Source organism: Eleutherodactylus coqui, chromosome 11 (assembly GCF_035609145.1).
Source record: "Eleutherodactylus coqui strain aEleCoq1 chromosome 11, aEleCoq1.hap1, whole genome shotgun sequence".
NCBI lineage: Eukaryota > Metazoa > Chordata > Amphibia > Anura > Eleutherodactylidae > Eleutherodactylus > Eleutherodactylus coqui.
The window spans coordinates 9817906-9832523 of NC_089847.1; the positions used below are offsets into that span (position 1 = coordinate 9817906).

At 44.5% G+C, this 14618-nt stretch overlaps 1 non-coding gene across 1 annotated transcript; it reads right to left on the bottom strand.

Annotated features, from left to right (window-relative positions):
• Positions 1-10735: 10735 nt before the first annotated feature.
• Positions 10736-10860, bottom strand: LOC136582944 (U6atac minor spliceosomal RNA). The gene has a single exon (XR_010787262.1). It is a non-coding gene; the product is annotated as a U6atac minor spliceosomal RNA (small nuclear RNA).
• Positions 10861-14618: the final 3758 nt, after the last annotated feature.

Consider the following 14618-nt stretch of genomic DNA (forward strand, 5'->3'; position numbering starts at 1 on the left):
TGCACTGGCAGATGAAACCGATGTTGCAGGGTGCGCAGGGTGGCAGCGTCCGTGTGGGACTCGCGGAAATGTGCGCAGAGCCGGCGCACCTTTCCGAGCAGGTCTGACAAGCGTGGGTAGCTTTTCAGAAAGCGCTGAACCACCAAATTAAAGATGTGGGACAGGCATGGCACGTGCATGAGGCTGCCGAGCTGCAGAGCCGCCACCAGGTTACGGCCGTTGTCACACACGACCATGCCCGGTTGGAGGCTCAGCGGCGCAAGCCAGCGGTCAGTCTGCTCTGTCAGACCCTGCAGCAGTTCATGGGCCATGTGCCTCTTATCTCCTAAGCTGAGTAGTTTCAGCACGGCCTGCTGATGCTTGCCCACCGCTGTGCTGCCATGCCGCGCGACACCGACTGCTGGCGACGTGCTGCTGCTGACACATCTTGATTGCGAGACAGAGGTTGCGTAGGAGGAGGAGGAGGAGGAGGAGGGTGGTTTAGTGGAGGAAGCATACACCGCCGCAGATACCACCACCGAGCTGGGGCCCGCAATTCTGAGGGTGGGTGGGATGTGAGCGGTCCCAGGCTCTGACTCTGTCCCAGCCTCCACTAAATTCACCCAATGTGCCGTCAGGGAGATATAGTGGCCCTGCCGGCCTGTGCTTGTCCACGTGTCCGTTGTTAAGTGGACCTTGGCAGTAACCGCGTTGGTGAGGGCGCGTACAATGTTGCGGGGGACGTGGTCATGCAGGGCTGGGACAGCACATCGGGAAAAGTAGTGGCGACTGGGAACTGAGTAGCGCGGGGCCGCCGCCGCCGCCATCATACTTTTGAAAGACTCCGTTTCCACCACCCTATACGGCAGCATCTCCAGGCTGATAAATTTGGCTATGTGCACGTTTAACGCTTGAGCGTGCGGGTGCGTGGCGGCGTACTTGCGCTTGCGCTCCAACACTTGCGCTAGCGACGGCTGGACGGTGCGCTGACAGACATTGGTGGATGGGGCCGAGGACAGCGGAGGTGAGGGTGTGGGTGCAGGCCAGGAGACGGTAGTGCCTGTGTCCTGAGAGGGGGGTTGGATCTCAGTGGCAGGTTGGGGCACAGGGGGAGAGGCAGCTGTGCAAACCAGAGGCGGTGAACGGCCTTCGTCCCACCTTGTGGGGTGCTTGGCCATCATATGTCTGCGCATGCTGGTGGTGGTGAGGCTGGTGGTGGTGGCTCCCCGGCTGATCTTGGCGCGACAAAGGTTGCACACCACTGTTCGTCGGTCGTCTGCACTCTCAGTGAAAAACTGCCAGACCTTTGAGCACCTCGGCCTCTGCAGGGTGGCATGGCGCGAGGGGGCGCTTTGGGAAACAGTTGGTGGATTATTCGGTCTGGCCCTGCCTCTACCCCTGGACACCGCACTGCCTCTTGCAACCTGCCCTGCTGCTGCCCTTGCCTCCCCCTGTGAAGACCTGTCCTCAGTAGGCGTAGCAAACCAGGTGGGGTCAGTCACCTCATCGTCCTGCTGCTCTTCCTCCGAATCCTCTGTGCGCTCCTCCCTCGGACTTACTGCCCTTACTACTACCTCACTGATAGACAACTGTGTCTCATCGTCATCGTCCTCCTCACCCACTGAAAGGTCTTGAGACAGTTGCCGGAAGTCCCTAGCCTCATCCCCCGGACCCCGGGAACTTTCCAAAGGTTGGGCATCAGTCACGATAAACTCCTCTGGTGGGAGAGGAACCATTGCTGCCCAATCTGAGCAGGGGCCCAAGAACAGTTCCTGGGAGTCTGCCCGCTCCTCAGAATGTGTCATTGTAATGGAGTGAGGAGGCTGGGAGGAAGGAGGAGCAGCAGCCAGAGGATTCAGAGTTGCAGCAGTGGACGGCGCAGAACTCTGGGTGGACGATAGATTGCTGGATGCACTTTCTGCCATCCACGACAGGACCTGCTCACACTGCTCATTTTCTAATAAAGGTCTACCGCGTGGACCCATTAATTGTGAGATGAATGTGGGGATGCCAGAAACGTGCCTCTCTCCTAATCCCGCAGCAGTCGGCTGCGATACACCTGGATCAGGAGCTCGGCCTGTGCCCACACCCTGACTTGGGCCTCCGCGTCCTCGTCCTCTAGGCCTACCCCTACCCCTCAGCATGGTGTATTACCAGTAGTGCAGAAACAGAACGCTGTAATTAAATGTGCTGCTTATTGGCCTGTGGTTGGAGGCTGACTTCGCTTACGGAACGCCAGGAAATAATTTTGCACAAGCCTGCTGTAACACTTAGCTGGCTGCGTATGAATTAGGAGGATAACTACACCCAGCACAGACCCAGTACACTGAGGACAGTCACAGGCAGCCCAAATAGATTTTTTTCCCCAAATGTTTTTGGAAAGGCCCACTGCCTATATACACTGTATATGTCTTCTGTCCCTGCGTCACCACTACTGGCCCTGGAGTATGTAAAATAACTGCAGACTGTTGCACTGTGGACTGGAATGTGATGTAACAAATAGATTTTTTTCCCCAAATGTTTTTGGAAAGGCCCACTGCCTATATTCAATAAATATATGTCTTCTGTCCCTGCCTCACAATATATGTCTTCTGTCCCTGCCTCACAATATATGTCTTCTGTCCCTGCCTCACAATATATGTCTTCTGTCCCTGCCTCACCACTACTGGCCCTGCACTATGTATAATTACTGCAGGGCGCAATGCTCTGCACGGCCGATATACAAAAAAAAAAAAGTGCAACACTGCAAAAAGCAGCCTGCACAGTACTGCACACGGTTAGATGTGGCCCTAAGAAGGACCGTTGGGGTTCTTGAAGCCAAAAATACTCCTAACACTCTCCCTATAGCAACTCCAGCACCAACAGCACTTTCCCTCCTCTATGTCAGAACAAATCTGTGGCAAGCCGCGGGAGGGGCCGATTTTTATACTCGGGTGACACCTGATCTCGCCAGCCACTCACTGCAGGGGGGTGGTATAGGGCTTGAACGTCGCAGGGGGAAGTTGTAATGCCTTCCCTGTCTTTCTATTGGCCAGAAAAGCGCGCTAACGTCTCAGAGATGAAAGTGAAAGTAACTCGAACATCGCGTGGTACTCGTTACGAGTAACGAGCATGCCGAACACCCTAATACTCGAACGAGTATCAAGCTCGGACGAGTACGTTCGCTCATCTCTAATCGGCACGACTATTACCATACCAAGTTTATAGTTTTTTAATTTTTTTTTTACTACTTTAACACAATAAAACATGTTTTTAAAGAAAAGCAATTGAACTTTAGAAAGGCAAAGTTCGGTCAGCTGAGAGATGCCCTTAACCTTATTGCCTGGGACAATGTCCTCAAAAATAAGAGTACAGACAAAAGGTGTGAAATGTTCAAAAGCATCTTAAACACTTATTGTGAGCAGTTCATACCTTACAGGAATAAAACGGTTAGGAATAGGAGAAAACCACTATGGCTCACTAAAGTAGAGGAGACAATAAACAATAAAAGGAAGCATTTAAACTACTAAAACAAGAAGGCAGCAAAGAAGCACTAACAACCTATAAGGAAAAAAGTAATAATGTAAAAAAAGCCGATAAAAGCAGCAGGTGGAGATGATGGCTCATTTGCAAAGAGAGTAAAACAAATAAAAACTGTTCTTCAATTATATAACTAGTAAAAAGGTTAACACTGATTGTGTTGGCCCTTTAATAAATAATGTAGGATAAATTGTAGAGGGTGATGAGGAGAAGACAAATCTATTAAATATTTTTTTCTCCAGTGTATTCAGAGGAAAATGAAATGTAAGATGAGATGCAGAGTGATAACAAACTCTCCACTAAGGCCGGTCTTACATGACTCACAATCTGCGATCATCACCCGCACGGATGATCTGCGGTATTCCCCACACGTTGAAAGAATAGAACATTCGAATGTCTGCTCAGAAGGGTCGATGATCCGGGGATTATTCCGATTGCCAGACTTAGGCCTTATTTACGCTGGGATTTAGCAGCGCAAAACTATCGCCCGAAAATTGTGACCATCCGAACCACTGGATTCCAATGTGTTTATTCAGATGAGCGATTTTTGGGAGTGCCAGTAAAAATTACACATCCACTGCCGTTTTCAGTCGCCGATTTTATACGCTGCATCAAAAGATAGCTCCCATTGACTTCTATGGAAGCAGGGAAAATAAAGGGAGGGGGAGGAAGTTTACCTGCGTACAACGTTGGGAAAAGAAGACAGCTTGCCATAATTAAGCATTATTAGTAATTCTAAACATTTTACAGCGATTGATGGTTTTCATCTCTTTACTGTTTTTTTTTTTGCGAGACGCAGCAGCTGCCCAACTTAAAGGGGTTGTCCCGCGGCAGCAAGTGGGTCTATACACTTCTGTATGGCCATATTAATGCACTTTGTAATGTACATTGTGCATTAATTATGAGCCATACAGAAGTTATAAAAAGTTTTTTACTTACCTGCTCCATTGCTAGCGTCCTCGTTCGCATGGAGCCGACTAATTTTCGCCCTCCGATGGCCAAATTAGCCGCGCTTGCGCAGTCCGGGTCTTCTGCTCTCTTCAATGGAGCCGCTCGTGCAGAATGCCGGCTCCGTGTAGCTCCGCCCCGTCACGTGCCGATTCCAGCCAATCAGGAGGCTGGAATCGGCAATGGACCGCACAGAAGAGCTGCGGTCCACGGAGGGAGCAGACCCCGGCGGCCATCTTCAGCAGGTAAGTATGAAGACGCCGGACCGCCGGGATTCAGGTAAGCGCTGAGCGGTTTGTTTTTTTAACCCCTGCATCGGGGTTGTCTCGCGCCGAACGGGGGGGGTTAAAAAAAAAAAAAAAAAACCCTTTCGGCGCGGGACAACCCCTTTAATGGCATGAAGTGACTTGATCGCGGCAATTCTTCATTAATGCGGTTATATGGCGTGTACGGGCAAACGTATGAACACCTACGGTCGTGTGAATAAAACCCTAGAGTCAGGAAGGAATTTTTTACATTAAACGAGGAAAATTGTCTTCTAAGATTGGAGGGGGGGGGGGGGGCGGGAGGGGGTAAGAGGCTGAACTAGATGGACATATGTCTTTATTCACCCTAACATACTACGTTGCTATGTTACAGGCGACTCACATTGAGGTTCCGCACTTATTTCTATGTACCTATTCGCCCGTCTTCTAACTTCATCTATAACGTGATATCTGGAGAGTGTAAAGGCCTCTTCATCAGACATCAACACCTTCTGTCTATTTCTGCTTGAATCACAGATTAATTAGAAATTACAATCTACATTAATGAGTTGAAATGTTCATTACTGAGATGACAACCCCATTTTCACCATTGCTATGGATCACTTAAACAGAAGCCACGTTTCACAGCCTGTGTCTGAAATGTTTACAGTTATGTCCACCTTGACTGATAAGTGTGCAATATAATTACTGCCAGCTTATAAATAAGAAGCCTTTTGCTGTTCAGGTGGCAGATAGTAAAGCTTCCTCTAAATTATGATGGAATTTTAGATTAAGCTACATTACAAGTTAAAGGCAATTATCGGTTTCCTTTTTCTTTATACTTAACCTGCCCCCAGACCCAAAATTATAATGTATTAAATTATTACCATGGTGCTGGAGTGTCGTTATGGAGCCACATCACATTTATACTCTATTCACAGGATAGGACACATAAGGCCCACGGGCTGACTCCGGCCGGCCACCTCATTTTATATGGCTTGCGAGGTCCGATGCATGTAACACTTCATTCAGGTGTTACTTGCAGCGCCACAACAGCAGGACTTCTACATTTGACCGGAGTTCCTGCACGCCAAGGTGGAGCCTTGCCCAATCCACTCATCCTCTTTCTGTGACGCAGCAGGCCCCGCCTCCTGGAGGTGGAGCCACAGCGCACTGCTGTCATCAACACGTCAGACGCCATTATCTTCTCATCCCGGTTGTGGGAGCTACTGAGTACATCGGAGAACAGTCAGCACCTCCATAATTTAGTAATTAAACACACTTTCTAAGGGCTTGGGGGCACTTACCTATCAAGCAGCATAAGGGGTTCTCTGTGTAATTATTACTGTGAAGGTATTGGCATTTATGAACTAGAGGAAATTACCTACCCACTGTTGGCACTTGCCTAATAGGGGGGAGGAGCCTAATTATGATGAACGTCATTTTGCATGGTGCCAATTGATGCAAACAAGGCCCTCCACAATACATTCTCATAACTGCTGGATACTATGAGGGGCTGCTGATAAGTCTTTGGCTTTGTGTTCTTTTTTTGTTTCTATGGTAACGAATGTTACATCACATGAAAGCCTTATGTGTCTAAAATATGTTTTCAAAATGTTGTGTTTGTAGCTTATGGCAACATTGATCTCGGCAAGCGGGAAAACAAAATGGCGGAGTCTAAGGCGATATTCACCACAAATGGGAGCAGAGGAGTGATACAATTCTTGTTTCTGCAAGGAGTCAGCGAAGGATATTCATGGTGATATGTGGCAGATATCGGGGGATCAATGCCCTTCATATTCTACAGTTAAGAGCTGGGTTGCCAAATTTAAAGCGGGCCACTTCAGCACCAATGATGAGGAACGACCGAGAGAGGTTGTTGTTCCGGAGATCGTCGATGCTGTGCACAACCTCATACTGGAGAATCCGCCAATTTCAGCTAAAGGAATAGCCGACATCATGGGGATTTCTGGTGAACGTGTTTGTGTCATTATCCATGAAGAAGCGATCTGCAAAGTGGGTCCCCAGATTTTTGACAAAAGATCAGAAGAGCATGCGAGTGAAAACTTCCCGGTCCATTTGTCAGCGTTTCCGGACTAATAAGAATTTCCTGGATCGACTGGTCACTATGGATGAGACCTGGATTTATTTGTATGGCCCTGAAACCAAGGAGCAGTCAAAAGAGTGGAGGCACAGTGGTTCTCCTCACCCAAAGAAGTTCAGGTGCAGAAATCAGCCACTAAGGTGATGGCTTCTGTGTTCTGGGATAAGGAGGGCGTGCTGCTAGTGGACTACCTTCAAAATGGTTCCATCATCAATGCAAGGTATTACATTGAACTTTTGGACCAATTGAAGGCAGCTCTGTAGGCCAAAAGGCGCGGCAAGCTGTCCAAAGGAATCTTGTTCCTGCAATACAACGCCTCCGCTCACACTGCACAAGCGACCACAGCAAAACTGGTGGAGCTAGGCTTCCAGCTGGTTGACCACCCACCTTATTCACCAGATCTAGCTGCCTCCGACTATCATCTGTTTCCAGAAAAAACACCTCAAGGGGACCAAATTTCACACCATTTCTGATGCCATGTCTGCTACGGATGACTGGTTTGAGGCACAACAGAAATCCTTCTTTTTGCAAGGCTTACAGAACTTGGAATATCGATGTAAGAAGTGTGTTGGCATCAGTGGAGAGGATGTGGAAGAAATGTAAGGTTTCATCTTCCTACCTCGTTTCTTTCTGGGTAAAGCCAAAGACTTATCAGCAGCGCCTCGTATATGATTTTTTTTCTTACATGCGAACTTCTTGCTTGTTATTGTTTTAAGGGTAGTTCAGTTTTTTCTGTTCTCCATGTACAGGTTCCAATATAAGTGTGCATACTAGAACAAGTATGTATGTTTTTCTCGGAGAAGAGGGAAATAGCTATTACTAGGCACCTCTAGTATTGGCTTATAAGCCATGGAAACAAAAAACATGTCGAAATCAAGGGACAGTGGGAAGGCTAAACATAAGGCTGGTTTGGCTGGCTTTTAGCTTAGGGGTAAGGCCCAGTTTAGGCTCTGTTTACCCTGGTGCTATATTCTGTTGGGTCTTAGGTATTTTGATGGCAAGCATAGTTGAGTTTCCAGTGGCTTTATTGTTATAAAACAAAAGAAATGGAAACCACCCCAAAAAAACAACAATAGCAAGTAGGAAGCCAGCATAGAACCCTTTTACACTTTTCTGTCCAAAATATATGGATTCCACTCCAACAGCAGAAGAAACTTCAATATGAAAAGGTGAATGTCATGGCACACCGGCTGTGTAGGAGGATTGGCACAGGGGTGACAGCATCATCCCCAGTCCATGTGATCTTCGCACCAGTGCATGCTCAGTTTTATTTTGTGATGGGCGCTGATGACAACACTATTCTGTCAGTATATGGATTGGTTGGTCAGGTTGAAAGTGTGTATTCCAGCAGGCCAATCAGCTTCAGTTTGTACACATTTATCCTGTCTCCTCTTCACAAACAACACCGTATATACTCTCTGTCTGAAGATGTTTCTGGTCAAGTTGGCAGCTGATGGTCTAGTATTGCATCTCAGTTCAGGTAAGTCTTTCTGGTGATCTATTTTAATTGGGGTCTTTTTGCATCTCCTCTACTGTATATTTGTGGTTCACACAATTGTGCATATTCCGTCACCAACCACTGAAAGTCAGGGTTGCCCTTATCAGGGAGAACACTCTGCTTTCAGGTAGGGTCTCCTCCAGTTAGTAGGTCAGATTCCCCATCTCCCCACTGTTTAGGTTTCCTAATAAATAATTTTGTGCTATCTGCACTTGTACTTTGCATCCTTGCAGGTATATTTGTCCTTTAGGGACATAATATTTACGCCCGGCTCAGATGTAACAGTTATCCAACATTCAAGCAGAGGATAAGACATCAAATTTTTATTAAGGCAGATTAAAAGTCCATGATATGAAAGCCTTAACTGCAGTTTGAACAGAGCCTTAGTCAGGCAAGGAATACGCATCAGGTTATATACAAATTCCTCAAAAGTCTATATAATATGAAACACGTTAGACCCCCCTCCTTCAAGGAGATTTCCAAGCATAACAAAGAAACGTTACCACTAATTCAGCTAGCGACTTGGAAATTAACAGCTTACTTTATTTACGTTAGTGGTATCTTGTGGTGCAGTCTGTTTTACTTTTGTGGTTTATATCCTCTACTTTTTTTTTGTAAGCAACAACCTAATTTCCAGCAAGGCTTTCTAGCAAATGCACAACATAGCCAAAAAAACCTGGGAAATCCTCTAAGACGTGATTAAATTCTCAAGTGAAAATGATTATGCCTAGTTTCTGACCTAGATTTCCCTTTTACTAACACTGAGTGTTTGTCCTTCTAAAGGAACCAATATGTTTGTATAACTGATGTGAAACGAGCTTGACTCCAGAAAGATTTACGTTAATATGTATCTAACCATTCAGAGGGTAGCACATCTGCAGATTGTACATTAAGGGTCTTGGCTGGAGTACAGCTAGTCACGTATGATATCAAACACACAAATGTGACGTGATGCCCTTATACATTTGAGAATAATTCAATGTGCCATCTAGTTCGATGGCTAGGGAAAAGCCATAAACACGGTTGTCACAAAGGAGAAAAAGGATTCACAGATACAGTCAAACGAGGGAATGGAAACTTAAAACCAGTCATCGGGTCTTAATAAAAGTGTTAATTAGGACATCACATAATTTAAAGGTAAAATATAACGTTGACAAGACCAATGGTTGACGTACATGTAATTAACCACACGTTTTAACAAAGGAGGAAAAAGCCTGTCCTACTAAATCCTTACCAAAGGCACTTCAGTATCACACAGTTAATGGTCCTTTCTGAAAATTATGGAAATGATCTGGGCGCCAACCGAATCAGACCAGTAAATTATGACTACAGAGCAAGGTATACGCAATTTTTATACATTCGACTATCTTTTTTCTCCCCAGTACAAAAGAAAAAAATAATAATTAGCACCTAGTCATATTTAAACAACTGATTACTTTAAATAAAAAAAGGACGTGAGCTCGTTTATTTTGATCATGCCTAATGACCTGTCCCGGGATGGATTGCGTGATGTGACGCATCATGCTAAATTCATAGATCACATCATAACTAGTGATCGCATAAAACGGAAATGATCTCTGCACACTTTATTTTTGTCTTCAATAGTTTTTTTTATTGAAAATTATTTTGTTTGTAAACAATAGAAAAGGGGGAGGAGAGGAATAGTCAAGTAAAAAATAAAAATAAAAAAAACTATAAAACATAACATTGTGCAAGCTCTGAGGGTAACGTACGATATTTAGAAAATGCAAAAATACAAAAAAAATATCACCTAATACAATAAGTATACATAGCACAGATTGTTATAGAACAAAGTGAGTGAGCATAGAACATGGTGAGTGTTAAAAGATTTAGTATTAGTTACATAGCTCCATTTGGGAATAGAAGACATGTGGCATGTAGTTAAATATTATAGAAAGTATGGGCTACTCATCCGTGAGCCCCAGTTGTCTAGAAATTTGGGGTAAGTATGTTGTTGTAGGTCAATCATTTTGTTGTACAAACAAGTACTGTTAAGAAGAGTCAAAGCTTTTTTAACATATGGCTGAGATTGTTGTTGCCAGTAACGGGTCAGGGTCAGCTTAGTTGACATGAGGATAAAGGTTATCATTGATCAAGAGGGACTGGAGAGAGACTCTAGACGGAGGAATATCAGGGCCATTTCAAGTTGGAGAGTTAGGTTTAGTTTGGTCAACATCGGGACAACATGTTGTGTGGCAGCCCATAGCGGGCAAATATAAGGGTACTCCAAAAGGATACAGAGCTGCATACTACTGCTTAAATGGAGTATAATACCATTGTAGAGTGGTCTTAAGGATTGCCTCTTGGAATGAAATACATCTGAAAGATTTATATAAGATAGAGAACTTTGATTTCCATTGATCCAAGGAGATGTTTATTTTCAGATTACATCCCCAGTTGAGTTAAGGAGTTGCCTTAGTTAAGATGGTTTTAGTGGATGCCATGAAGTAGGTGGCAATGCCCTAATGGTATGGGTGCTTTCAGGCCTACTGCCTCTTCCATCCTTGTCAAGGGGAGCGCTAACCTTCTCACCTTTCATACAACACACCTTGGCCACCTTATTGATTGTGGGATACACATTACAGATATTTACTCTCATGAGTTGTGTAAATAACTCCCCCTTTTTTGTAAGTAAATAGAGAAAAACATGTTGATAGTACATAAAGGCTAGAGAATGGTAACTTCAGCTAGCCACCGATAGTATTGGACGTAGTTTATTAATTCTGTTTTGCAATGACTGAACTGACCTCCCGATAGATTATAGATTTCATGGACGCTGTAATAAATAAAAAATATCTATTTTAATATAAAAAAAACATAAAAAAACAGATCAGCGCCTACTCGTCCGTAATAAATGTAAAAAATTAAACGTGAATACAAGTACTCACCTGGTGCTCGGTATGACCCCCTGCCAAGAGGGTCCACCGGCACCTAAATCCTTGTTTGCTCGTAATAGTTTCCAGGGATTCTCTATCCGGATTTACCGGAGAGCGATCATCAGGGTAACAGCCCGCACCCGGCTGTTTGCATAAACACGTTCCAGAAGCCATTCATAAATGCCGGTTTTTATGAATGAATGTGGTTGTAGTAACGGGAAAGATCACATGATGTAGATAGTGATGTGTAGAGCATGTGACCATTACGTATGATCCCACGTGACCGCAAGATGGTTCCGACAAGTGGCGTCCGCGGATCCATGTGAGTGTTAACTAAATGTATAAATGTATGTCTTGTTAATGTTGACTTTATGCTTGAAGAGGGCGGTTCAGTCCGCCGAAACGCGTAGCAACTACTAAAGCAATTATTAAATAAAATATAATTATATGGACCTCCGTGTCCATTGATATCCTGGGAGACCACGAGCGCTGGGGATATTTTCTTGGCTTCTGGAACGTATCTATTTTAATATCTTATTCCCCATAAAACATTGCAAGGTCCACAAGTGTCCCTATGCTATAGTGGTGGTCTCCATAAGGAGTAGCGGTACTTCCAGACCCACGACAGTGGCAGCACAGATGAGAAACAGCTGCCATTTATTAGAAGGATTTTCCATTTTGTATTTCTGGGTCATTTTCATTAGATTGTTGGAAGTTTTTTTAAACTGTATGATTTTTTTTATAGATTGCATTATGTGACACCTTTTAGGGTTCACCCTTGACTCAGATTTCTTTTTACATTATGTATCTAAGGAATGATTTTATAGGGGTTTTCTGGGCAAATCTTATTGATTAGCTAAGGATAGGTCATCAGTAATTGATCGACTCAGCTGCGGTCCGTCACTTGGGATTCCGACCAATCAGCCGTTCAGGTAATAATAATGATAATAATCTTTATTTGTATGGCGCCAACTTATTCCGCAGCGCTTTGGAGGCACATAGGGAACACAAACAATACGAAATTTACAGAAATTACAAGAGTTACATGTGGTATTCAATTATTTGGGAACAAAGGGGGTGGGGTGATACAGATGGTACAGGGACAGGAGGTAGAGCGAGGGGGAACACAGCAATGTGATGATAACATGTAATATACAGTTTTTAGGACACAAATGGGGTGGGGATAGTAAAGGAGGCATGGGTCAGGAAGTGTACATGATAGGCAAAAGTGGAAAGCCATAGGGAGGGGCAGGTGGCATGTTGTAGGGATGGGGGACTAGATCAGGAGGTTTGGTATGCTACTTTGTAGATGTGCGTCTTTAAGGCGCGTCTGAAGTTCTCTGCGTCCAGAATTGTCCGGATGTTTCAGATGTCCGCTGTCACCGGCAAAACACACAGGATACGGAGTATGAGCAGATCACTCCGACGCCTGTGTAGTGTCCAGCACTGATAACTGCAGGTGCCGCTGCCCAGCCGATCAACTATTGCTGACCTATCCTGAGGATGGGTCATCAGTAAAAATTGGATGGAAAACTCTATTAACCATTTGCTGTGCGCTTGACGAAGATTCCGGTCTGAATTAGAAACATACTATCTGTGTACCTATAAGCTTAAAGGAGTTTTCCAAAACTCAAAAAAAAAAGTTTATGCCAAGGAATATCGTGAATGCTATGCTTACCTCTATTAGTGGCTCTTCATCCAGTGCTGAAGCGCAGAAGAAGCTAACTGCAGTCACGGGCCATTCTTTGTGCTTGTGACTACTCAGCCAATCACGGGCTTCAGCGATATATCTGCCATGAGCGCTAATCTATTCAATAATATCAGCAGCGACAATTTGTTTCAAACCTCCAGTGTTCTTTAGGGCCAATGTCCACAGGCGTTGTTTTTACTGCGTATTACGCACAGTCTATACGTGGTGAATTCAGACAATGAAAGTCAATGGACTTTCATTCTTCCGTGTACACTAGCGTGTGCACATAGTGTGTTAATATGCGCAGGGAAAAAAACACGTCATGCTCTATTTTCCGCATAATACGTGTGTACAGGGCCCATTGAACTCTATAAATACATGTGAATACACAGAACTTATGCATCCCATTGTGTAAAGCCTTATTTAGACGGGATGCCCGACAAACGATGCCCGACACTCATCCCCGCACATACTGGCTGCGGTGCTGCTGCAGGGGACCTAGTATCACTGGCTCACAGTGGGGCGGCTGGAGGAGATTTCTTTTATGACTTCTATGTACGTGATGCATGCCAGTGGCCTTTTGAGTTACATCTGTCTGGGATGCATGGGCTTACCTACGGTATTATATTATCTGCATTGAAAAGGCTAGGCAACCAGTACCCCGTATACTTTTTCTATTTTTTAACAACAGGAGTCAATGACATATGCAACTGAATACCACATGTGCAATAGGCACTGCAGATGTAGTGTGACTCGACCCCGACTCTTATATATGCCCGTGTTATATAATGTAAAGTGACACGTACATCTGTACAATATGTTACTATATTATGTAATGTATGTTAGATTATTATATATGATATGCACCCATTATACAGAGATAACCTCAATCGGGAACTCCTAATTGCAATAAACATCTGGATTATTCATGAAATATATAATTGAAAGTCCTCAAGTATTTACAACCGGCAACTTATAGAAAAAACAACTGTGTACAATGACGGTGGCCGCGCCAAACACTCATATACAAGAGGAATAAACAGGCGGTTATTTATGCAGCTCAATCACCTAGAAGGCCGGTCTATTTGCATAGGATTGAATCCCCTGAATTATGGATAATATACACTGAAAAGCACTTTACATCGCTGTTTAGTCTAATTTCTAGTTAATATTAAATAGCTAAAGTACATTTCTAAAAGTAACAATTATAAACTGTCACAGAGTCACTCTCATGAGCTTCAGACGTTGTGTGTGCCTCCGAACATTAGTCCAACAGTCCTTCACTCAACCGCACACTTACCACACAGGCCATACGGAGATAAGATGAAGGCAGGGACAGCTCTCCTTCCAAACCTGCAAGGTTTATTATCAATGTTATTATTATTTTACATCAAAGGAAAGGAACCTATGTAATAAAATACTAGAAGTACGGAATGCGATGAAATGTAAGCAGGTCAAGTCAACGGCTGGGGAACAACACAGGAACGGGCATGAGACCAACGGTACTGATGGAGACATAAAGCTCACCAAAGATACAATAAACAGAAGGAAGAACCAAAGTAATATAGGGAATGAAACTGGGATTGCTCAAAACAAAAATCAGAGAATCTAAATGATATGTTAATTAAAGGGATTCTATCATAAGAGTCATGATGCCCAAAAGACTGGCAGCATGAACCCGAGACAGGGAAGCCTATTGCACTCATGGGTGGCCCCCTATTGCCATGCCAGCCTCTGC